This window comes from Enhydra lutris, unplaced genomic scaffold (assembly GCF_002288905.1).
Source record: "Enhydra lutris kenyoni isolate GAN:26980312 unplaced genomic scaffold, ASM228890v2 scaffoldscaffold65, whole genome shotgun sequence".
In the NCBI taxonomy this organism is placed as follows: domain Eukaryota; kingdom Metazoa; phylum Chordata; class Mammalia; order Carnivora; family Mustelidae; genus Enhydra; species Enhydra lutris.
The window spans coordinates 1,413,927-1,424,074 of NW_019154149.1; the positions used below are offsets into that span (position 1 = coordinate 1,413,927).

The following is a 10,148-nucleotide window of genomic DNA, read 5'->3' on the forward strand; positions in this document are numbered from 1 at the left end:
GCATGGAGGACATGGGGAGATGGAGAGGAGAAGGGAGTTGGGGGAAATTGGAAGGGGTGATGAACCATGAGAGACTACAGACTCTGAAAAACAATCTGAGGGTTTTGAAGGGGTGGGGGGTGGGAGGTTGGGGGAACCAGGTGGTGGGTATTGGAGAGGGAACGGATTGCATGGAGCACTGGGTGTGGTGCAAAAACAAGGAATACTGTTACGCTGAAAATAAATTTAAAAATTTTTTTTAAAAATAAATAAATAAATTAAGATTTTCTAGTGGCCATGTTAAAAAAGTAAAAAATAAACATGCAAAAATAATTTCAATGATTTTAACATTTTAACTCAATATAGCCAAATATATTCATTTTAACATGTACTCAATATAAAAATTATACACTTCAGTTTTTAAATTTAAATTACTTAAAGTGATTAAAATAAAAGATGCAGTTCCTCATTCACTCTAGCCACATTTCAGGTGTTCTGACACATGTCTCTAAGTTCATATTATATTAACCAGTATGATTTTGGAACATTTCAACATAGACTGGTTGGCCCTTTCTGAGGAAGAGCTTAAAGCAAAATCTCATTAATTCGGGCTCCACTAGTTTGGAATTATGATACTTTTATCAGAGTTCAGCTGAAGTTTACACTCTGATTGCTCTGTGGAGAAAGGTTTTACTTGGCACATTCACCATATAAATCAGATCACAGGAGGCATGCTTAATCCACTTAAGAGTATTAAGCATTTTGTGGAACTTCAGCACATTTATGAATGCAAAAATATTCTGTATGCATAGCAGAGTGTCCTATATTCATTAAAGGACATCTAACAGGAACCTTTCCTTTGGGACACATTGTTAGCAGTTAGTTACACTTACACAATTTTTGAAAGATTCATATAAGTCAAATTTGCTTTAAAGTTGTCTAAAAACCTGATTTGTTAATATTTCAGATAATTATTACTTAAATAATACTTCACAAATGTAGTCTATATCAACTTAAATGTAACAATAACATGGTGCTTTGTTTCAAGGTGATACTACCTCATAGGGTGGTGAAGTTAATATGAAATAAGACACTTCATAGCTTGCAAAATGTCTCCTGCATGTTATTCATTCATCCACTACTTCTTTCCTGGCTTTTATATGCCAAACTTTGTGGTAGATAGTAGGGATATAGCTGTGAACCAGATGGACAGACATGATCTCAGCCCTCAGGGAGCTTATAAGCTGGTGGAGAGAGACAGACAAATAAGTAGGCAATGAAAATAGAAGGTGGTAAGCAGTATGATAGGGGAAGGGCCAGGTGCTAAGAAAACATATGGGAGAGCCATGTAACTCCAACTAGTTGGAGAGGATAGTCAGGGAAGCCTGCCTGCAAGAAATGGAATCTAGGCTGATACCTGCAAGTTGACTTGGAGTTAGCCAGGTGAAGGAGTACACTGAATGCTTCAGAAAGAGGAATAGCATGTATGAAATATAAGAGAAGAAAAGCATGAAGAAGAAGAGCATGAAGCAGTCCTGGAATGGAAAGTAGTTCTGTGTGACTGCAGTAGCAAGTCTGCATGAAAGGGGGAAACACGACCAAGGTGGGAACACGTGCTACACAACCAGTAGCAACCTGATCAATTGTGAAGGAGCTAAGGACATTAGACTTTATTTATTTATTTGTTGGTTGGTTTATTTATTGTTTTTTTTTAAAGTTTTATATAAATTACAGTTAGCTAATACAGTGTACTATTAGTTTCAGGTGTACAATATAGTTATTCAACAATTCCGTAAAATACTCAGTGCTCATCACAAAAAGTACACTCTTTAATCCCCATCCCCTAGTTCACACATCCCTCTACCCCCCTCTCCTCTGGTAACTATCGGTTTGTTCTCTGTAGTTAAGAGTTTGTTTCTTAATTTGTCTCTCTCTCTTTTTTCTCCTTTGCTCATTTGTTTTGTTTCTTAAATTTCTCATGTGAGTGAAATCATGTGGTATTTGCCTTTCTCTGACTAATTTTGCTTAACGTTAGACTCTCTAGTTCCATCCAAACTATTGCAAATGGCAAGATGTCATTGTTTTTGATGGTTGAGTAATATTCTACTGTGTGTGTGTGTGTGTGTGTGTGTGTGTGTATACCACGACTTCTTTATCCATTCACTGGACATTTGGTCTCATTCCATAGTTTGGCTCTTGTGAACATTGCTGCTATAAACATTGGGGTGCAGGTGCCCCTTCAGATTACTACATTTGTATCTTTTGGATAAATACCCAGTAGTGAAATTGCTAGGTCATAGGGTAGCTCTATTTTCAACTTTTTGAGGAACATTCATACTGTTTTCCAGAGTGGCTGCACCAGCTTTCATTCTCACCAACAGTGTAAGAGCGTTCCTCTTTCTCTGCATCCTTGCCAACATTTTTTGTTTCCTGACTTGTTAATTTAGCCATTCTGACTGGTGTGAGGTGTTAGCTCATTGTGGTTTTGATTTGCATTTCCCTGATGATGAGTGATGTGGAGCACATTTTCATGGGTCTGTTGGCCACCTGGATGTCTTATTTGGAGAAATGTCTGTTTATGTCTTCTCCCCATTTCTTGACTGGATTTTGTTGTTGTTGTTGTTTGCCATGTTGAGTTTTATAATTTCTTTATATATTTTGGATGAAAGTGAAAGCACAATGATTCAAAACCTCTGGGATGGGGGCACCTGGGTGGCTCAGTGGGTTAAATCCTCTGCCTTTGGCTCAGGTCATGATCTCAGTGTCCTGGGATTGAGCCCCGCATCGGGCTCAATGCTCAACAGGGAGCCTGCTTCCCCCCCCCTCCCCACTCGTCTCTCTGACTACTTGTGATCTCTGTCAAATAAATAAATAAAATATTTAAAAACAAAACAAAACAAAACAAAATACCACAAAACCTCTGGGATGTAGCAAAAATAATTTTAAGAAGGAAGTTTATAGTAATACAGGCCTATCACAAGAAGCAAGGAAAATCTCAAATCAACAACATAATCTTATATCTAAATGAGCTAGAAAAAGAACAATAAACAAAACCTAAAACCAGCAGAAGGAAGGAAATAATGGATTAGAGCAGAAATCAATGATACAGAAACTAAAAGAACAATAGAACATACCAGTGAAACCAGAAGCTGGTTGCTTGAAAAAAATCAATAAAATTGATAAACCTCTAGCTAGACTTATCAAGAAAAAAAAGAGAAAGGACTCAAATAAAATACAAATGAGATAGGAAAAATAGTAACCAACACCACAGAAATATAAGAGAATGTTATGAAAACCTATATGCCAACAAATTGCACAACTGGAAGAAATGAATAAATTCCTAGAGACATATAAACTACAAAAACTGAAAGAGGAAGAAATAGAAAATTTGAATAGAATGACAATCAGCAAAGAAATTGAGTCAGTAATCAAAAAACTCCAAACAGCCTCTCCCACAATACCTGTGCTTTTCCTTTCCAACCAGGGCTCAGCAGAATGGCTTCCACAAAGAAGGGTGGTGAGAAGAGCCGTTCTGCCATTAACAAGGTAGTGACCCGAGAAAACACCATAATTGTTCACAAGTGCATCCATGGAGTGGGTTTTAAGAAGGGTTTCACTCAGGCACTCAGTGAGATCTGGAAATGTGCCACAGAGTAGATGGGAACTCCAGAAGTGCACTTTTATATAAGGTTCAACAAAGCTGTCTGGGTCAAAGGGATAAAGAACGTTCCATACTGTGTCCGTGTGTGGCTGTCCAGAAAATGTAAGGAGGATGAAGATTCACCAAAGAAACTCTATATGTTGATTCCCTATGTACCTATCACCACCTTCAAAAATCTACAGTTAATGTGGATGAGAACTAATTGCTGCTTGTCAAATAAAGGCATAAAACTGCAAAACAGAGAGACAAAAACCCCCCCCCAAAACACCCAACTCCAGACAAACAAAAGTCCAGGAGCAGATGGCTTTATAGGCAAACTCTCCCAAACATTTAAAGAAGAATCAATACCTATTCTTTTTAAACTATTTCAAAAAATAGAAAAGGAGGGAAAAACCTCAAAATTCATTCTATGAGGGCAGCATTACCCTGATACCAAAACCATACAAAGACCCCACTAAAAAAGAGAACTATAGGCCAATATCCCTGATAAACATAGATGCAAAAATCCTCAACAAATTAGTAGCAAACCAAATGCAACAAAACATTTAAGAAATCATTCATGGGCACATGGGTGGCTCAATCATTAAGTATCTGCCTTTGGCTCAGGTCATGATCCTAGGGTCCTGGGACTGAGCCCTATGTTGGGCTCCCTGCTCAGTGGGAAGCCTGTTTCTCCCTCTCCAACTTCCCTCTGCTTGTGTTTCCTCTCTTTCTGTCTCTCTGTCAAATTAAAAAAAAAAAAGTCATTCACTACAACCAAGTGGGATTTGTTCCTGGGATGCAGGGGTGGTTCACTATTTGTAAATCAATCAGTGTGGTATATCACATCAATAAAAGAAAGGATAAGAACCATATGACCCTTTCAATAGATGCAGAAAGCATTTAACAAAATACAACATCCATTCATGATGAAAACCCACAACAAAGTCAGTTTAGAGGGAAAATACCTCAACATGATCAAGGCCGTATATGAAAAACCCACAGCCCCCATCATCATAAATGGGGAAGAACTGAGAATTTCCCTCTATGGTCAGGAACAAGATAAGGATGTCCACTCTTACCACTTTTATTCCATGTAGTACTGGAAGTCCTACCCACATCAGTCAGACAACAAAAAGAAATAAAAGGCATCCAAATCAGTAAGGAAGAAGGAAAACTTTCACTGTTTGGAGAAGATATGATACTCTATATAGAAAATCCAAAGGACTCCACCAAAGAACTTTTAGAACTGATAAATGAATTCAGTAAAGTGGCAGGATACAAAATTAGTGTTGCATCTCTATGTACCAATAAAGAAGCAGGACAAAGAGAAAATAAGAAAACAATATCATTTATAATTGCACCAACATAATAAGATATTCAGGGATAAACCTAACCAAAGTGGTGAAAGACCTGTACTCTGGAAACTATAAAACACTGATGAACGAAATGGAAGATGACACAAAGAAATGGAAAGACATTCCATGCTCATGGATTGGAAGAATAAATATTGTTAAAATGTCTATGCTACCCAAAGCAATCTACACACTTAATGCAATTCCTATTAAAATACCAGTAGCATTTTTAATAAAACTGGAATAAACAAACCTAAACTTTGTATGGAACCACAAAAAAACCCAAATAGTCAAAAAGCAATGTTGAAAAAGAAAAGCAAACCTGGAGGCATCACAATTCCGGACCTCTAATCATATTACAAAGCTGTGGTGATCAAGACAGTATGGTACTGGCACAAAAATAGACACACAGATCAATGGAAAAGAATAGAAAACCCAGAAATGAACTCACAATTATATAGTCAATTAATCTTCAACAAAGCAGAAAGAATGTCCAGTGGGAAAAAGACTGTCTCTTCAACAATGGTGTTGGGAAAACTGGACAACCATATGCAGAAGAATGAAACTGGACCACTTTATTTTACCACACACAAAAATAAATTCAAAATAGATGAAAGATCTCAGTATGAGACAGAAAACCATCAAAATCCTAGAAGAGAACACAGGCAGTAAGTTCTTTGTCATTGGCTGTAGCAACTTCTTTCATGATATGTCTCCTGAGGTAAGGGGGGGGAAAAAGCAAGAATAAACTATTGGAACTACATCAAGATAAAAAGCTGCTGCAGAGCAAAAGAAACAATCAGCAAAACTAAAAGGTGACCTGTAATGACCTATAATGGGAGAAGATATTTACAAATGATATATCTGAGGGGAAGCTGGACTTTATTTTATCTCAAGGACAATGAGTGATCATCCCAAGATTTTATGCAGGGCAATCTCATGATCTAATTGCCTTTTGCATGGAATACTTTAGCTACTTCAAGGTGAGGGGGCTGTGGGAGGGTGAGAATGGAAGCATTGAAATCAGTGAGGCCTTGCCTGGAGACATTGGGGGCCTGAACCAAGGGAGTGAGGGGAGGGAGTCAGAATTTGATTGATAGTTAGGAAGCAAAAATAATAAACCTTAATGTTTGATGGAATGTAACGGGAGAGGAATAAGGAGGGGTGCTATGGGCCACTGGGTAAATGGTGGTACCTGCCATTCATTAAAATTGCAGGTGGAGCAGGTTTGGAGGAGGGTAATGAGAACACAAGGTCACTTGTGACCATTCTGCTGCTGATGTCCTCGGGGCAGTCTCCAAGTGGGGATATCCTGTAGTTAGTTGTATTTGTCCATAACCAAAGTCTGAGATACACCGGCCTTTGAAATTCAAATGGAAATGATTCAAACCACATTCCACATGCAGTGGGAGCTCTACATCCTTCTCAAAGTCTCTGTAGATTCTTGAGGGGGTGATTAATGTTTTTGCTCATTGCCTGTAGACCTCAATTCTGGGCTCTGCTGAATTGGTTCAGTTGATGGATCATGTTTCTGCCTGGTTTCCTGCCGCATTGCCCCAACTGTTGAACTAAGCTACTTCCCCTTAATTTTCACAAAACCCAAACCAAAAACTCAGTTACACAAGGCTATCGTATATGTGGCAGGTTTGACTCAGTGATTTGTGGAGATGCGAGGGGTTTGGGTGGCAGCGATGCAGGACAATTTTAAAATGAATAACCAACCTCCTTGTTCCTGAGAAGCCCTGGGCCAACCTGCCAACCTCAGCTGCTGCCTCCTTCGAATTGCTTTGCCCTCTATCCTTTCTCTCTCTCAGTGCTTAGTAGGGATGGAAACAAACAAAGGCAAAACAAAACCAAACCTCCTATTTTATTATGCTAAATTTCTTCGTAGTTCTTTTATTCAAGCCGTCTTTGCATATCCAAAGATTCATAAGGTGCTCTGCTAACAGTGAAATTATCTTCTGGGTCCTTCCCATCCACCCTCCTCTCTTTTTCCAACCACCACATCTTTGTATGGAGAAGGAGGGGTATGAGGTATTTCACCACTGATAAGAATGATACCCCCTAGAAGAGAAAGGGTCACAGGTAGTTTTTATTAAAAAATCCATTGTTTCCCTTCATTATCTGAGTCTGGCTCTTAAGAGTGGGCTGGAGGTAGAGGTTTGACAGTCAGCAACAGAGAGCATCTACTTGAAGCAGGATAAGTGTATGTGATCATCCAAAGAGAATGCATACAATGAGAAGAGAAGGGCAGCCTAGGATGAAAAATCTGGTATCCATAAACATCTAAGCCTCACATTTTAATGGATTAAGGGAGCTATGGAACCAAAGGGGCCCTTGGAGTTGATTGAAGAGGAGAAAAAGAAGCAGAGTGTTTGTCGTGAATACCAAGGTAGGAGGGTACTATTTCTTAGAAAGGAGGTGAAATCTGGATTGTGTGTCTTTGTAACCTAAGCCCCTGTCAGAGTGCTTGGACTCTAATAAATGCTCAGTGAATATTTGTTGATTTCAAACAGGCAGCCTTGCTAATCTGACTTTTACTTTTCATAGTTGAGAGAGCAACTGTTATAGTTCTTTTCTATATATTTCCAACAGACTCCTCACACTCTCATCACATGATTAGCTTGAGAACCTTTGACAAGTGTTCCCTCAACATCTTTCTTCTCAAGCTTACAGCCTACATTTGTCTTTACAGGTACCCTCTCTACCTCAGCATTTCTTTGTCTCACTCTTCTTTCCATTGTATCTTAGAGAAAACGATGTTGTTGTTTTTCCTCTTTTGGCAGGGCTCATTATACTCTCTACTAGCTCTTCCCTTCAAGGGAGCTCTGATTTGTGATAATGAGAAGCTTTAGTGAGCAACTAGCCTAGATTAAGAAAAATTACGAACTCCATTATCATTAAACACCATTTGATAAACAGTAACTTTCAAAACATTGCCTCCAGGATAGTGGTGCTAGTGAGGGTAGAGAAATGAAAAAGGTTCATGGTGATGAAAACCATGGGAACTTCTGGTCTATGTAACCTCTTTCCTCCTTTTCAACTTGAAACTTCTGGAGAGAGGACTATACTCAGTTCTAGTTCTTCACAACTCACTTTTGCTTAACCCTTTGTAGTTTGTCATCCTCTGTTGCGGAAACTGTTCTCCAGGGGATTTGGCTCACCAAGTTAATGGATTTTCCCTCAGGCCTTATTTACCTCATCTGATTTGAGTAGTATTTGATACTGTCAGGCTCTTCTTTCCTTCCTTTGATTCACTAATATACCATTCAATAGCTTCTCAGGTTTTCCTCCTCTTATGGAACCTCGTCATCCTCTAACGATCCTCTAACGTCCTAACTATAGACCGCCTTTTTTTTTTAATTCTTTTTTTTCCAGTTTATTTTATTTTTTTTAGTGTTCCAAAGTTCATTGTTTATGAACCACACCCAGTGCTCCATGCAATGTGTGCCCTCCTTAATACCCACCACCAGGCTCAACCATCCCCCCACGCCTTCCCCTCCAAAACCCTCAACTTGTTTCTCAGAGTCCACAGTCTCTCAGGCTTCATCTCCCCCTCCAATTTCCCTCAATTCACTTTTCCTTTCCTTCTCCTAATATCCTCCATGTTATTCCTTATGTTCCACAAGTGAACCATATGATAATTGACTTTCTCTGCTTGACTTATTTCACTCAGCATAATCTCTTCCAGTCCCACCCATGTTGATACAAAAGTTAGGTATTCATCCTTTCTGATGGACGCATAATACTCCATTGTATATATGGACCATATCTTCTTTATCCATTTGTATAGACTGACTTTGGAATGACCAGCACTTTGAATTGTCTACTGCACATCTAAATCAGACCAGCAATTTTGAACTATGTATCTAAAAATAAATTTGTATTTGATTGGATCCTGATTTGAAAACCAGCTATAGATAAGTCACTAGTTGTAAAATTGGATAAATTTGGACATGGACTAACTATGATGTTAGGGGATTATTATTACTTTTAAAATTTTTAAATTAGCATATAATGTATTATTTGTTTCAGGGGTACAGGTCTATGAATCATCAGTCTTACACATTTCACAGCACTCACCATAGCACATACCCTCCCCAATGTCCTTAACCCAACCACCCTCTCCCCCCCCCCCCCCCCCCTACCAGCCCTCAGTTTGTTTCCTGAGATTAAGAGTCTCTATGGTTTGTCTCCCTCCCCAGTCACATCTTGTTTCATTTTTTCCCTCCCTCCCCCCCCATAACCCCCCACCCTGCCTCTCAAATTCCTCATACCAGAGAGATCATATGATAATTATCTTTCTCTGATTGACTTATTTCACTTAGGATAATACCCTCTAGTTCCATCCACGTCATTGCCATGGCAAGATTTCATTTTTTGGTGGCTGCATAGTATTCCTTTGTATATATATTCCACATCTTCTTTATCCATTCATCTGTTGATGGCCATCTAGGCTCTTTTGATAGTTCGACTATTGTGGACATTGCTGCTATAAACATTCAGGTGCACGTGCCCCTTCAGATCCCTACATTTGTATTTTTTTTCTCTCTTTTCCCCCTTTTTATTTTATTATTTTTTAAATTTTTATTTTTTATAAACATATAATATATTTTGTCCCCAGGGGTGCAGGTCTGTGAATTGCCAGGTTTACACACTTCACAGCACTCACCTTAGCACATACCGTCCCCAAGTGTCCATAGCCCCACCCCCCCTCCCAACCCCCCTCCCCCCAGCAACCCTCAGTTTGTTTTGTGAGATTACGAGTCACATATGGTTTGTCTCCCTCCCAATCCCATCTTGTTTCATTTATTATTCTCCTACCCCCTTAACGCCCCATGTTGCATCTCCACTTCCTCATATCAGTAGTTCATATAATAGTTGTCTTTCTCCGATTGACTTATTTCGCTAAGCATGATACCCTCTAGTTCCATCCACGTCGTCGCAAATGGCAAGATTTCATTTCTTTTGATGGCTGCATAGTATTCCATTGTGTATATATACCACATCTTCTTTATCCATTCATCTGTGGATGGACATCTAGGTTCTTTCCATAGTTTGGCTATTGTAGACATTGCTGCTATAAATATTCGGGTGCACGTGCCTCTTTGGATCACTATGTTTGTATCTTTAGGGTAAATACCCAGTAGTGCAATTGCTGGGTCATAGGGTAG

The 10,148-nt window shown here is 39.0% G+C and overlaps 1 pseudogene; it reads left to right on the plus strand.

Annotated features, from left to right (window-relative positions):
• Positions 1-3,474: 3,474 nt before the first annotated feature.
• On the plus strand, positions 3,475-6,292 carry LOC111158952 (annotated as a pseudogene).
• Positions 6,293-10,148: the final 3,856 nt, after the last annotated feature.